Genomic DNA, 17,078 nt, shown 5'->3' on the forward strand with positions numbered 1-17,078 from the left:
CATACCCAAGAACACAGCTTGCAACATCTCATCATCACCACACACCGTTTCCGGCGCGTGGTGTAGGAACAAGACGGTGGGACCGTCTCTTGGGGAACGGTCAGACGAGGCGAGAACGATCCGCCAGCCAGTGGCTGACGAAAGACGTTCACATGCCAACATCACCCTCGCCCCTCCCCGCCGCGGACGGCAGGGCCGTAGCCAATGCCGTCACGAAACGGGAAGCAGCGAGTTGGCGGCTGAGTCCCGTGGGATCACAGCCGCCTGTGACGCAACGTCTGAATCATACACCGCCCGCAGTGCAGACAGAACTGATCCACAATGGCCGCCCCAGATGCCGGAAGCCCAACACCGGGGTAGCCGTTGTGTCCGTCCTCCCTCCTGGATGAGAGTGGAAACTGTGAGAATATTTGTCCTGAAAAAGACCTGCTTTTCTAAATCTATAGCTCGCTGCCGAGACGCCCAGGAGAAGTCTGCGCTTCTGAGGAGAAATCCGCCACTGAGGAAGAGTCCACTCACCGAGGGGGATCCGCCATCAGAAGGGAGAAGTCCGCTGCTCTGCGTCACTGCAATTGTATAGACAGGTACACCACCTTACTTGAGAGTACATTTGGGTGGTCTTAGTCAAATCAGACCACCAGCTGACGTAGATTTGTGGGGGTGTGGTTGCACAAGACGTTTAAGGCTGGTCTGGGTGAGCATTTGCTTTCGAATGCATCTTTTGTTCCAACGCTTACATTTTTGCAATTTTACCTGTCTAATACATCCAAGGGCAACTTATTACACACCAAAACACAGAAAAGCACGTATTCCCACCATGTGACCCATTTAACAAATATTACTGTTTTACAGGCAATATTAATCATTTACAAGCTATTAAACAGCTCAATATTATCATGAAGGAACAAAAGCTCATCACAGCACTAGAATTTACAAAGCAAAGTTTTCTTGTGAATTTAATATTAATGAAAATAAAAAGAAAGACATTTTACCTCCTCGGTGTCTTGTGTGTTATCTTCAACAAGTGACGTCAAGCTTGTTGTGCTATATTTGAAAACAAGAGTATTCACTTAATAAACAGACATCGTTCTTCATTTAAATGTATTTTATACATTACTGTGCAGAATTGACATTAGAGACATATAGAGAAAAAGTTTATACCTGTGACGTACACCTCAGATTCTTCATCAATAATCTTGGACTTGATCTCAGAAGATTCTTTTAGCTTACACTCCTCACATGAGCAGTCGAGGATAACTGGCTCACAAAAGAAATCTTTGACCACTTTTAGCCTCTTTTTCCACTTTCCCTTTTTACGGGGAACAATCTGATCAAAAAGAATTGGAGAAAAAAGACAAAACAAACTGTTGTACAGCTGTCAATACATTAAAATATACACATGTGTTATACAATGACAAAAATTACACTTTAGACAAACTTAAAAAATGACTTTTTATATTAGTACTTTGGTTAATATCAGTGATAACCGTTATAACTGTTTTACAGGCAATATTAATCATTTACAAGCTATTAAACAGCTCAATATTATCATGAAGGAACAAAAGCTCATCACAGCACTAGAATTTACAAAGCAATGTTTTCTTGTGAATTTGATATTAAAGGAAATCAATAGAAAGACATTTTACCTCCACGTTGTCTTGTGTGGCATTGACTTCGACAAGTTTGATCAAGCTTGTTTGCGCTATATTTGAAAACAAGAGTATTCACTTAATAAACAGACATCGTTCTTCATTTAAATGTATTTTATACATTACTGGGCAGAATTGACATTAGACACATATAGAGAAAAAGTTTATACCTGTGACGTACACCTCGGATTCTTCATCAATGCTCTGGGAGTCGAGCTCAGGAGATGCTTCAGGACTACACAACTCGCTTAAGCAGTCGAAGAAAACCTGCATAAAAAAAGACATTTTTGACCACTTTTTGCTCCTTTTCCATTTATCTTTTTTACGAGGAGCAATCTTATCAAAAGGAAATGGAGAAAAAAAGACAAAACAAACTTGTGTACAGCTGTCAATACATTAATATATACACATGTGTTATACAATGACAAAAATGACACTTTAGACAAACTTACATGACTTTTTATATTAGTTTTTTGGTTAATATCAATGTTAACCATTATAACTGTTTTACAGGCAATATTAATCATTTACAAGCTATTAAACAGCTCAATATTATCATGAAGGAACAAAAGCTCATCACAGCACTAGAATTTACAAAGCAATGTTTTCTCGTGAATTTGATATTAAAGGAAATCAATAGAAAGACATTTTACCTCCACGGTGTCTTGTGTGTTATCTTCAACAAGTGACGTCAAGCTGGTTAGCGCTAAATTTGAAAACAAGAGTATTCACTTAATAAACAGACATCGTTCTTCATTTTAATGTATTTTATACATTACTGTGCAGAATTGACATTAGAGACATATAGAGAAAAAGTTTATACCTGTGACGTACACCTCAGATTCTTCATCAATAATCTTGGACTTGATCTCAGAAGATTCTTTTAGCTTACACTCCTCACATGAGCAGTCGAGGATAACTGGCTCACAAAAGAAATCTTTGACCACTTTTAGCCTCTTTTTCCACTTTCCCTTTTTACGGGGAACAATCTGATCAAAAAGAATTGGAGGAAAAAAGACAAAACAAACTTGTGTACAGCTGTCAATACATTAATATATATACACATGTGTTATACAATGACAAAAATGAGCATTAGACAAACTTAAAAAATTACATTTTACATTAGTACTTTGGTTAATATCAATCTTAATGTTTATTACTGTTTTACAGGCAATATTAATCATTTACAAGCTATTAAACAGCTCAATATTATCATGAAGGAACAAAAGCTCATCACAGCACTAGAATTTACAAAGCAATGTTTTCTTGTGAATTTGATATTAAAGGAAATCAAAATAAAGACATTTTACCTCCACGTTGTCTTGTGTGGCATTGACTTCGACAAGTGAGATCAAGCTTGTCTGTGCTATATTTGAAAACAAGAGTATTCACTTAATCGTTCTTCATTTTAATGTATTTTATACATTACTGGGCAGAATTGACATTAGACACATATAGAGAAAAAGTTTATACCTGTGACGTACACCTCAGATTCTTCATCAATAATCTTGGACTTGATCTCAGAAGATTCTTTTAGCTTACACTCCTCACATGAGCAGTCGAGGATAACTGGCTCACAAAAGAAATCTTTGACCACTTTTAGCCTCTTTTTCCACTTTCCCTTTTTACGGGGAACAATCTGATCAAAAAGAATTGGAGAAAAAAAGACAAAACAAACTGTTGTACAGCTGTCAATACATTAAAATATATACACATGTGTTATACAATGACAAAAATGAGCATTAGACAAACTTAAAAAATGACTTTTTATATTAGTTTTTTGGTTAATATCAGTGATAACCGTTATAACTGTTTTACAGGCAATATTAATCATTTACAAGCTATTAAACAGCTCAATATTATCATGAAGGAACAAAAGCTCATCACAGCACTAGAATTTACAAAGCAATGTTTTCTTGTGAATTTGATATTAAAGGAAATCAATAGAAAGACATTTTACCTCCACGTTGTCTTGTGTGGCATTGACTTCGACAAGTTTGATCAAGCTTGTTTGCGCTATATTTGAAAACAAGAGTATTCACTTAATAAACAGACATCGTTCTTCATTTAAATGTATTTTATACATTACTGGGCAGAATTGACATTAGACACATATAGAGAAAAAGTTTATACCTGTAACGTACACCTCAGATTCTTCATCAATGCTCTGGGAGTCGAGCTCAGGAGATGCTTCAGGACTACACAACTCGCTTAAGCAGTCGAAGAAAACCTGCATAAAAAAAGACATTTTTGACCACTTTTTGCTCCTTTTCCATTTATCTTTTTTACGAGGAGCAATCTTATCAAAAGGAAATGGAGAAAAAAAGACAAAACAAACTTGTGTACAGCTGTCAATACATTAATATATATATACACATGTGTTATACAATGACAAAAATGACACTTTAGACAAACTTACATGACTTTTTATATTAGTTTTTTGGTTAATATCAATGTTAACCATTATAACTGTTTTACAGGCAATATTAATCATTTACAAGCTATTAAACAGCTCAATATTATCATGAAGGAACAAAAGCTCATGACAGCACTAGAATTTACAAAGCAATGTTTTCTTGTGAATTTGATATTAATTGAAATAAAAAGAAAGACATTTTACCTCCTCGGTGTCTTGTGTGTTATCTTCAACAAGTGACGTCAAGCTGGTTTGCGCTAAATTTGAAAACAAGAGTATTCACTTAATAAACAGACATCGTTCTTCATTTAAATGTATTTTATACATTACTGGGCAGAATTGACATTAGACACATATAGAGAAAAAGTTTATACCTGTGACGTACACCTCGGATTCTTCATCAATAATCTTGGACTTGATCTCAGAAGATTCTTTTAGCTTACACTCCTCACATGAGCAGTCGAGGATAACTGGCTCACAAAAGAAATCTTTGACCACTTTTAGCCTCTTTTTCCACTTTCCCTTTTTACGGGGAACAATCTGATCAAAAAGAATTGGAGGAAAAAAGACAAAACAAACTTGTGTACAGCTGTCAATACATTAAAATATACACATGTGTTATACAATGACAAAAATGACACTTTAGACAAACTTACATGACTTTTTATATTAGTTTTTTGGTTAATATCAGTGATAACCGTTATAACTGTTTTACAGGCAATATTAATCATTTACAAGCTATTAAACAGCTCAATATTATCATGAAGGAACAAAAGCTCATCACAGCACTAGAATTTACAAAGCAATGTTTTCTTGTGAATTTTATTAAATTGTGTTAAATTGTGAATATTAAAGGAAATCAAAAGAAAGACATTTTACCTCCACGTTGTCTTGTTTGTTATCTTCCATTAGTGAGATCAGGCTTGTTTGTGCTATACATGAAAACAAATTCATCAACTTACTAAACGGACATCGTTCGTCGATTAAATGTATTATACATTGATGAATTAAAGTGTACACATAGCAGAATTGACATTAGCCACAAATAACTTTAGAGAAACAAGTTTTTTACCTGTGACAAACAATTCAGATTCAGTTAAAACGCTCAAGATGTCGAGCTCAGGAGATCCTCTCGGTTCACACTCCTCGCAATGGCAGTCGAGAATAACAGGCAAACAAAATAATTCATAAAACACTTTTCCTAATCGAGATCGTTGAGTTTTCGCCATTTGCTCTGGATATCTGTTGGTCGCTGTTATATGTTGAATCGGTTGTGCTGTGAAGAGAAATGACAAATCTGTCTCTGCCTGTGGGTCTTAAAGACTTTCTGAGTGACGTAATAAAGGAGAACGCGTCATCTCTAGTAATTCATATAATAATAAGACGCCGTTTAAGTGTTTTGCCCGCGTTGCTATGGCACCGGGAACGTGACCTCTCTACATAATACAATCCAAATTGTTGGACAAAAGTTCAATTCATCTCAATAATCTCAACACTTTAAGAACTAATAGTATTTATACCATTTTATATATATTTATATTTTTATATATTTATATTTAATATTTATATATATTTATATTTATATATTATTTAATATTTATATATTACTAATGGTAAATATAAAACAATGTCCCATTTAGAAAAAAGTTTAACACAATTTTAATAGTATTTTGTCCGCACACTGAGATCAACACACCCACAAAGTTCTTTAAAAACTTTAACTTTACATCTGCAGAGTGAAAAAAGTACAAAAGTGTCTTAAACAGACTCAAGAGCAAACATTTCACCTCATGATTTTGTCAATCCTGTGAGAATAATCAACAAACTCACTCTTTGGCAGACACAGCTACAGGGGTAATTGCTAAAGCCAGACTTTTGTTTTTATAATGGAGTACAAATAGAGAGAAAAAACACATTTAAATGTATAAAGTAATATAATAATTATATTTAAAAAATCTACATGTCAAATTTTTTAAAACCACTTACACAAAATAAAGTTGCTTATAACTTTGCAGACAGTGCCTGTTATGATACAAAGCAAGTTTTATTACACAAACGTGTGGCACAGATACAGCCAAATGACCGTTAAGTTATTTATTGGATATTTAATTACAATAATTGAGTTACATTCATCCTCACCCTCAACAACCACCCTGTTATCTTGACATTTACTGGTTTATAGAACCTGAAATCATAGGAAGCAGAACATCACTGTCCACAACAACACAGTTATAGTGGGAAAAATTACTTTATCTTTTATTTTTGTTCTGTTGAATATTGACATTTTGAAGAATGCAGGACAGCAGACAGTTCTGGGGCACTTTTGACTACCGTTATTTTTTTCCTACTATGGGAGTCAATCTGTCTGCTTATAAGCATTATTCCAAATATCTTTCTCTGTGTTCATCAGAACAAAGATCCCAACTACACATCATATCACTGTTGAATCCTGAAGCAAAACACTGAGACGCACAGATATAACATTCTGTCCAAACCATTATTTATTTAGACGTCAATGTCATGTTTAATCCAGAGCTTTATTGCCATTTATTAAAACGAATAAGTCAGTAAACAGTTTGAATATTCTTTGTATTCACCTCTTAGAAATAAAAATGACAGAAATCTCTCTCTGAGACACGGGTGAATGTACACGGCTTGACTCGGCAGAGTTAAACTGATCCGTATCTTCATGTTCAGATCCATGATATTCATGCAACATCTCACATGTCATCGTGTCAGTAAACAACAACAGTCCACAGCCATGACAGTTTCACAGAGTTTAAACACACAACAACACACAATCTGAAAGTCCTCATCTCTTATCCTCATTCAAACACACTTTGTTAATGTCACCGTCCTGTGAGTTATTCCACACATCATCCACATCACTCAGATCATCTTTGCTGCAAATACATAAAACAACATCAATAAAAGAAAACAAATCTCAACAGGCCGACAGCTTTGAAATGAGACTGGACGCTATTGCTGAATGATGATGTCATCATGATAAACATCCGTAACGCTTACAAGAGGCACTTTAAAATACTTCAGATGAGAAAAACATGACTTATGCTTATGTGTCACTATGAGCATCGACACCATTTCAAAAACACTTCAGGAACGTCTGAGCGAGTTCATAGAGAAACAACAACAAACAAACAAGCAGCATGAACCGTTTCTAAACTCAGATCAAAGTCTGTAAACAAACATTTCAATGGAATAAAGCAGAACTTCAACCCTGTCAGTCAGATCACAAATCTGTTTCTTATTCGAGAAGGACAACAGTCCAGATCTTGGCACAACAGCGCCTACACTTTCTCCGCCGGCTGAAAAAAGCAAGCCTCCCTCCACCCATCCTCACCACCTTCTACAGGGGTACCATTGAGAGCGTGCTGACCAGCTGCATCACTGTCTGGTCCGGAAACTGTTGTGCAGCAGACCGCAAGACCCTCCAGCGGACAGTGAACACCGCTGCAAAAATCATTGGTGCCCCTCTCCCCTCCATCATGGATATCTTCCTTACACGATGCTCCAGCAAAGCAAAAAGTATCGTGGAGGACCCCATCCACCCCTCCCACAGTCTCTTCCAGCTCCTACCCTCAGGTAGACGGTACCGGAGTATCAGAGCCCGCTCCGCCAGACTGCTCAACAGCTTTTTCCCCCAGGCTGTGAGAGCCCTGAACTCACATCACACCGCCCCTCCCTGAAACCCCCAACAACCCCCCCCCACATACACCTTACCACATCTCAGGAAAACCAGTTAACTTTTATTTCTGTGCAATTCAGGAGAGCGGGCCTGCACAAGCCACCTGTAGCAACACACTCTCCTCTGCATGCACTAGACACTTTCACACACCTTTGTGTTTACAAATCCCACAAAAAACTGATTGTAATATATGACTGTAATGTATGTATGCTTACTGGCTCATGCACCACAAACCACCTCACACTGTTCCCCAGCCAGCTGCTTGAATGTCTCTCTCTCTTCGCACATGTACAGTTTTTGAAGCCATTTTCACAGATGTACAGTTTGTATTTTATATTTTATTTTTTAGTTGTTAGTTTATGTATAGGTAACCACCTTTATATATAGCATATGTATAGTCAAAGCTGACAGTAGGCCAGTTGTGTATAGGTTTATACTGTTTTACTTCGTGTTGTATATCTGTATTTATGTAGCACCGTGGTCCTGTGAGGCACGACATCTTGTCCCGCTATATGTCCAACATGTAGTGGAATGACAATAAAGCTCAACTTGAACTTGAACTTGAACTTGTGTTTATGAAAATCCAATATTGTGTGTCTGAGGCAGTGTGCTGCTTGTGTTAAATTATGTAACACTATCAAGAAAAGTTGTTTAGTGTAGTGGTTTACTGTGAAGACGGAGGTAGATGGCTTACAGAACATTACAAATCAACTTCACACATAAACGTTCAACATCAGAATGGCATCTGCTCTTAAATAAAAAAACACTGAATCGTTTAATACAGCGATGTAATGAAAGCATTTTAAAAAAACTCAATAAAGTGAATGAAGAAGACATGAAAACATCACAAGAAACAGATTCGTTTGAAACACAGAATAGAAATAAAACTCAAATCCACAGCCCTTGCACATGAACCGGAGCCTTTTCTGTGATGATGAGAGCTCAGCCAATAGCATCACCCCCCTCAGGACACGTGATCTGGACGCTGAACACGGCCGGTTCGCCACCCCGCTGTGATTGGCTGGGGTGTTTGTAAGTCAGATGGTTTTGGAGAGATTATGTGTATTATGTGACCTTCTCGTGCTGGATCTGATAGTAGCACGCCTGCGTGAAGAAGAGAGAGACTCGCTGCAGGTGTTGCTTATGGGTGTGTTCACAGTGCAGACGGTATAAATGCTTTATTTACCTTCAGTGTGGTAAACATGATTCCATGCTCTCCGTGTTGAACACAAGGATCCATCAGGTCCTCGATCAGACTGACCTCTGACCCCAGATTTCTGATCCTTAACAGAACAACAGCTGTGTAAATATATGTTCCCATATGTGTTCTGGTTCGTAGTCTCCGAGACCCACAGTGTCATGAGCCGAGAGAAGAGCCTGAAAAACACAAATGATGATCAGCAACCAACCACCTCTTTGAATATTATATCACAACAATATATAAATACACACGCGAGATCTTTTGATCTTGTGTCTGATCACATACAGGTTTATAATCAAAGTCTCAATTGAGTGTTCACCTGTAGGTGCGGCTGACTCAGGAGACTGTAGAGTTCTCGAGCTTCATCTGAAGGGTTCCAGGTTGCCATCAGATCTGAGAGAATCTGAAGCGACAGAACTAGTGTCATGACAAAACCTCCAAATGTACTGATAGAAGAGTCAAGACCGGAACACCACAGACCCTCGAAATCAGTACACAGAGCGCGTTTCATTGATTTTAACACGTAAGATAGTTCTGTCAGAGTTTAGAATGCAGAAGCGGTGTGGTGACATTTGCCTGTCAAATTAGCACTTTACAGCTCTAACCATATTTCAACAGAAGTCAGAAATATATGAGACTGCACTTAATTCACACGCAACTCCTTTCATGCGTTCTCTGAACTTATCAGAAGGGAGAAGACGAAGCAGATGTAACATTTCTTTTTGCCTGAATGGATGTTTTTGTCTGCACGCAGGATAAAATTGCAACGCACGGGATCTTCAGTGAGTCTGCGCAGCTTAAAGAGAACATTAGTTGTAATATCTCTGAACCCATGATTCACATTTTTTTACAAAAACATGCCTGTGTAAACCGTAATTAGCAGACCACTTGCAGTTCCACCGAGGACCGCGGACCCCCGGATGAAGACCCATGGACTAAACAACATCTAGAACACACAATCTAGAACAAGAGCTGGAGAGAATATTGTCCTTTGAGACAGTATAAACACTCTTGTACAGCTGTCATACACTGTGTTTTCAATTTTTGTCAAGTGATGAGTTGCTGTAACTCATATTAGCAACAAAACATTTTACCTCATTGTTGTCTTGTGTGGAATTGTCTTCCACAAGTAACATCAAGCTTGTTTGCGCTGTATATGTAAAAAAATATCCACTTAATAAACAGACATCGTTCCGTGTGATCCACAGCATGCTTTCAATTAACAGAAAGCAGAAAGAATTTGTAATGTTAACAACAACCAGTAAATACTTATATATTAATATATAAACATAAAGACACACACAACACAACCGTGAAATGCCCACATAGTTAGTTTGTACTTTATTATCCAGCCAAGGTGTTACTATTAATAATGATGCTATATATAGAAAGCTATTATATAAAAATAAACAGATTTACTCACCCTACACAAATTGCCAGCGTTCGCCGGGGGAAATGGCGGTATGTTGTGTTCTTTGATGGATCAGGAGACCCCTCCTCGGCAGTAGCTCATCTCACTGGTTCCTGTCCAGTCTGAAGTACTGCTGGAACTGGGCATCATCCAGCCGCAGCTCCTGCATCCGCCGGTGGTACTCACAGTGCTGACTCCGATCTGTCTGGGTTCACAAAACTAACCGTTTAGTGAAATTATGCAAAAAAGATGAATTAACAAGATGGATTTATTTCTTGTGCATCAATAATTATGTCTCACCAATGTTAGCTAATGTTGTATGAATTCCTTTAATATTCAGGTTTAGGAAATCAGATTTTTTATCAAATCCACCGAAGTAGTGAAAATCCTGATGTTGCACACCCCGGTGCCGTAGGTGGCGATATACACCTAAACCTGATGGTTGCCCATCGGCTGTAGAAAGCCTCTATTGTGAGCTTCTGGCTGGTTGCTCTCGAACACACTCCAGATTATTCCAGAGAAGAAATGGTGAAACGGTTTGCAAACATTTTCATAAAAGCCAGTCTAAGCGTGTGGGCACAACGGTCACTGATGAATCCCAACTGTTGCACCTGAATCACTCATCAGAGACCTTGTGATCTGCTCAAACCTGCGGTCTGAATCTGCCGTTGTGGAAAGAAACCCACTTTTTACCTGTGACGAATCTGGAACTTTTATTAGCAACCATATTTCAATGACCTCTGGTTAATAATATCTGCTGTTGTGATAAAAACTGTGAAATTCTCAAATTGTATCCTAAACTATTTCCTTGTTTATGGGCACATGCGTTGACCGTTGCTCAGTATTATTATTACTTGGGGGGAAATCTTGTGAAATTTCTTCATAATAATTAATTGAATATGAGAATTTAACTTTTTTTATTTATTATTATTTATTATTATTATCTGTTTTGATTAAAATCAATTTGACAGTTCTTTCTGTCTGACGCCTGAACATAAAGTGAAGTAATATGTATATGTTTCAAAGACGTAAAATGTAATACCTGGATGAAGCCACCGTTACACAACCGGCATGCAAAATAATTTTGTTGACCACTTTTGCCTCCTTTTCCATTTTAACGAGGAACAATCTGATCAAAAGAACTGGAGAAAAAAAGACAAAATAAACTCTTGTACAGCTGACAATACATTCATATATATACACACGTGTTATACAATGACACAAATACTCTTTATACAAACTTACATGACTTTTTATATTATATTTATGTTAACATATATTACTGTTTTACAGGCAATATTAATCATTTACAAGCTATTAAACAGCTCAATATTATCATGAAGGAACAAAAGCTCATCACAGCACTAGAATTTACAAAGCAATGTTTTCTTGTGAATTTGATATTAAAGGAAATCAAAAGAAAGACATTTTACCTCTGTACCAGGTGTACTACGTAATATTGTAATAATTTACCCAAAATTGTTCAATTGTACGTTTTACGTGGTTACCTGATCTCAATGTGTGCTTCCCCTTTAAATGTGCTTTGAAAGCTAGGTGACTGAACTTCCGGTGCAGGCTCCTCCTCTTCCCTTCTTGTAATATTGCTCAATGGGAGATGTAGGTTGCTTTTTGGTTTCTGACAATCCTATTTAATCCTTACTTTAATTATTCATTTTATATGTATATATATATCTTCACTCAAATGTGTGAATAATGTTATTTTACTTGTATGAGTGATGATTGTTGTCATTTTACACCTTTTGAGTCATATTTCTCTTAAATGTAGAAGTGAGCACATGGTGATGAATGTACAACACATTTATTTTATAGAGCATGCTTGTATGTTTCTGTCGATCAGATTAAACGATCCAGTGAACTGAAGCCTGCTGTCACGTGTCTGTTTTCACACAACGGAAAGTAGACCAAGTGTCTAATAACTGGTGTCGCCGGACATACGCGAGCCACCGGTTACACGTGGTGTCGTGACCCTTTGGATTGCACCGATCGCCGGAGTTGCTGCAGCTACAGTCGACGGGTTTGCTGTAACTAATCTCTGGAGGAGAGTTTCGCTGATTGTTTCATCTCTTCACGTCATTAACTCGTTACCTGTATTTGCTGCTCATATCATATAGGACTGTATTCATCGAACGCTTGACTTTTGTGAGGTATGTTTGAAAACAGTTTTGTTTCTATCAAAAAGTAATGACGGGAATATTTGTGATCGTTTGTTTCTTTCTGTGAAACGCCACACTGATCTCTTTTGACTGTCTCTTTACATGTGTGTTTCTGCAGAAATACATTTTTTTTTCTTTTTCTCTGCATGGTAGTACTGTTTGATTTTGTGTTTTTATTTTCTGACGTTCTTATTGTTTATTATTTAAACTAAGTGATGTTTGACGACACTGTTGGTCAGGATACTTTTAGCTCTCTGCAGCAACCTAGTGCCATGCTTTCAGTCGACAGGGTTAGAGGGGATTTTAGTCCTGACAAAACCTTCTGAAACTCACCTCAATGTTTTTGGGAGGGTTTTCTTTAATGCAGAAACTGACCATGTGCACGAATAAGATTCGGCTATTGGTACCTCAGTGGGTCCAGCCGCTTGTTTTGTGCAGTCCAAGTCAGATGCGCAGCATTCAAGTGCTCATGTAGATGCTTCTGAATTGAAACTCATTGTCCAACATGATGTGACATCTCAGCCATTCTTTATAGGTGACCAAAGTGATTCATTCTCGCTGCACGAATGGGAAGACATGATGTACAGTTATTTGAACGGTAAGAAGTGCACTGATGTAACGGCTTCTGATCTTATTTTGAGCAGACTCTCACTGTCCAGATCCTGGTCTTGCTTTGTCTTTTCAGTTTAAGCCTGCTGAACAGCGGAGTGCTGCCGAGGTTCAAGAGCGACTGGATTGTCACCATAGGAACCTGAAAAGAACTTCTAATAGAACCCAATGTTACTCACCTGTGTCCACCGGCATTAGTGCACATATGACCTGGAAATCGAAGTCTATGGGTTCAGTTTCATCGTCCCTACTGTAGTAGTGCCTGGACAGAAAGAAAAATTAATTATCGTCAGTAACGCATCAAGTGCGTGCTTCAGAGGATGAAACCCAAAAAGTACTGGGAAGTTATTTCTTGCCAAAACACATCCCTGAATGCGAAGAGTTTCTTGAACTTTTGAGCTGCATTTCTCGTTGGTCTGGTCCTCACCAGCGTGCTAAACTTGGGACAGTGAAAGTTTGTCAAGTTGTTACTTTGCGTCCCAGATGTGAGCACCTGGTCTGGGGAAAACTACCTGCTAACACTAACCCTAACATTTCCAAAGGAAGCAAAGTCATCGTTGAACCCACAACTTCTCGTTCGGCATCCCGTCAAGTTCTTGTTAGACGTGTAGTGACTCCTTTGTGGGCTGATAGATGGCTGCCGATGAAGATTTTGAACCCCACTCAGTCACCAATAACTCTACGTCGTAACGCTAAACTGGCCGATATGTCCCCTTGTTTGGCAGTCGAGGATGTTACCGTCATGCAAGGCGTGTGCAGACCTCATGATGTTCCTGTCACAGCTTTCCGAAAGCCCATTCCATCTGCTGACTCTGTCCGGTTACTGCACGAGAGGTTCTTTCTGACATGGAAGAAAAAGGCATTATTACCAAGTCAGCCAGCGAGTATGCATCTCCTTTGGTAATGGTATGGAAGAAGGATGGATCACAGAGTATGTACAGATTTTCGTTGGCTGTCAAGGATGCTCATCCCTTGCCCCATCAGGCGGATTGCCTGGCTGCTCTTGATGGCAAACTTCTATTCAGCTGTCGACTTAACATCAGGATTTTAAAAATGTTCCACTCCATGTGTCTGATCGGCATTTAACTGCATTCACAACACCCTTGGGCTTGTATGAATATAATCGTCTCCCTCAGGGCCTGTGCAATAGTCCCGCATCTTTATGCCCATGATGCTCAGCATATTTGGAGATCTGAACTTTTCCAGCCTCCTTTGCTATCTTAACAATTTGCTAGTTTTTGTCCATACCGAACAAGAAGCATTGACACGCCTGGAAGTGGTGTTTGCAAGGTTGAGAGCTAGTAATCTGAAGTTGGCTTCAAAAAAGTGTCACTTAGGCGTTTTATCAGATTTTGATGTCGCTTTTGAGGAGTTGAAAACAGCTCTTGTTGAGAGTGTAGTGTTAGCCCAACCTGATTTTGAGGGTCCTTTTATTCTCTGCACCGACCCGTCGTTAGACGGCCTTGACGCAGTGCTTTCTCAAGTTCCCATGGTGAAAATAAAGCACATCCTGTAGCATTCGCCAGCAAGTCTTTGAGCCACAGCCAAGCCAATTACCCTGCACACACACTAGAGTTCTTGGCCCTGAAATGGTCTGTATGTGACAAGTTTTGCCACTGGCTGAAAGGCCATGAGTTAACTGTATGGACTGATAATAATCCGCTCACATACATCATGATAAAACCAAAATTAGACGCGTATGAACAGCGCTGGGTTTCAAAACTCGCCTGTACAACTTTTAGATCCAGTACATCCCTGACAGATTGAGTGTTGTAGCGCATGGACTGAGTCGTGACCCGTTCGTCAAGCTAGTGAGTCAACAACTTCTGTCAGAGTTTTATTCTAACTGCTGAAGCATGTACGTAGTGTTGATGACGGCTCTGTTCAGAGGACATTCCGTCTGACGTGCCTCCCCCAGACGCTTGACTGAATTCAATGAAAACTCTGAGAAGGATGTTTCCATGACTGGAAGATTGGGATAAAGGAGCTATTTCCAGAGCTACATCCCTGGCTGATCACATGAGTTCTTTGATTCCTGCCTTTCAAGATGGCTTCCGTGCTTTCTCATTGTCGGAATTACATTGTCAGCAGCAGAATGATGCAGTTGTTTCAGGGGTGTCTTTCTTTGTCAGCAGGAAGCGCAGACCTTCCAGGCGCGAACGTGCAATTGAGGATTTGCGTGTTTTGAGGATCTTGAAGCAGTGGGATAAACTCTCTTTGATAAAAGGCATTCTGTATAGAACTATCAAAGATCCACTAACAAAGCATAAGAAGTTTCTGTTCGTCCTGCCTGATTCCCTGCTAGCTCTTTCCGGTGTTCATGATTTGGCCGCTCACCAAGGTCAGCCACGTACCCTGTCTTTAGCCCGCCAGAGGTTCTTTTGGCCTGGGATGGAACCTGATGTCCATGATTAAATCAGAACTTGTACCCGTTGTGTCCTGAGTAAAACTCCAGAGCCAGCAGCAAGAGCACACTTGGAGAGTATCAAGACCACTGCCCATTGGAGCTCGTCTGTATTGATTTCTGGTCCGCTGAGGACAGAAACAATAAATCTGTGGATGTCTTGGTAATCACAGATCATTTCGCAGGGCTAGCTCACGCTTTTCCGTGTCAAAACCATCTGAGTTTATCAAAGTGTAATGGGCACTTTGTATGCTTACATGTGTAGAGGTTTGGCCAACTTCTTTCATATTTGTGTCCCTTGATTGGGTAGCTAATTGTGTTGATGGTCTTAACTGTTTTTTTTTTCTGGTGTAGACCAAGTGATTCTCATGACCAGTTTTTTTGTTTTTACTCTGGAAATTTTGTGTAAATTCTGGGGGGTGAATGTAACCGGTATACAAAGTGTCCTACTAAATATTGCAATAATTCACCAGTATCACCGCCACGTTGACTTATTTCATCTTCCACAAGTGACATCAGGCTTGTTTGCGCTATATTTGAAAACAAGAGTATTCACTTAATAAACAGACATCATTCTTCATTTAAATGTATTTTATACATTACTGGGCAGAATTGACATTAGACACATATAGAGAAAAAGTTTATACCTGTGACATACACCTCAGATTCTTCATCAATAATCTTGGACTAGAGCTCAGGAGATGCTTTTGGTTTACACTTCTCGCATGAGCATTCGAGGATAACCGGCTCACAAAAGACGTCTTTGACAACATTTGCCTCCTTTTCCATTTTCCCTTTTTACGAGGAACAATCTGATCAAAAAGAACTGGAGAAAAAAAGACAAAACAAAGTCTTGTACAGCTGTCAATACATTCATATATATATATATATATATATATATATATATATATATATTTACACGTGTTATACAATGAGAGAAATGACACTCTAGACAAACTTTTTTTTTTCATTAGCACTTTGGTTAATATCAATGTTAACGTTTCGTCCATTGTCTTGTGTGGCATTGTCTTCCACAAGTGACATCAGGCTTGTTTGCGCTATATATGAAAAAAAATCACATCGTTCGTCGATTAAATGTATTATACATTGATGAATTAAAGTGTACACATAGCAGAATTGACATTAGCCACAAATAACTTTAGAGAAACGAGTTTTTTACCTGTGACAAACACTTCAGATTCACTAGAAACGCTTAATATGTCGATCTCAGGAGATCCTCTCGGTTCACACTCCTCGCAATGGCAGTCGAGAATTACAGACAAACAAAATAATTCATAAAACACTTTTCCTAATCGAGATCGTTGAGTTTTCGCCATTTGCTCTGGATATCTGTTGGTCGCTGTTATATGTTGAATCGGTTGTGCTGTGAAGAGAAATGACAATTCTGTCTCTGCGGGTGGGTCTTAAAGACTTTCTGCGTGACCTAATAAAGGAGAACGCGTCATCTCTAGTAACTTATGTAAGATCAATGATAACGCTCCAGTAAA

The 17,078-nt window shown here is 38.6% G+C and overlaps 1 long non-coding RNA gene across 1 annotated transcript; it reads right to left on the reverse strand.

The window, feature by feature from the left end:
- Positions 1-399: 399 nt before the first annotated feature.
- Positions 400-1,040, reverse strand: LOC130424845 (uncharacterized). The gene is made up of 2 exons (XR_008906985.1): positions 993-1,040; positions 400-566 (listed from the first exon to the last, which is right to left on the reverse strand). It is a non-coding gene; the product is annotated as an uncharacterized LOC130424845 (long non-coding RNA).
- Positions 1,041-17,078: the final 16,038 nt, after the last annotated feature.

This window comes from Triplophysa dalaica, chromosome 6, assembly GCF_015846415.1.
Source record: "Triplophysa dalaica isolate WHDGS20190420 chromosome 6, ASM1584641v1, whole genome shotgun sequence".
NCBI classification, from domain to species: Eukaryota; Metazoa; Chordata; class Actinopteri; order Cypriniformes; family Nemacheilidae; genus Triplophysa; species Triplophysa dalaica.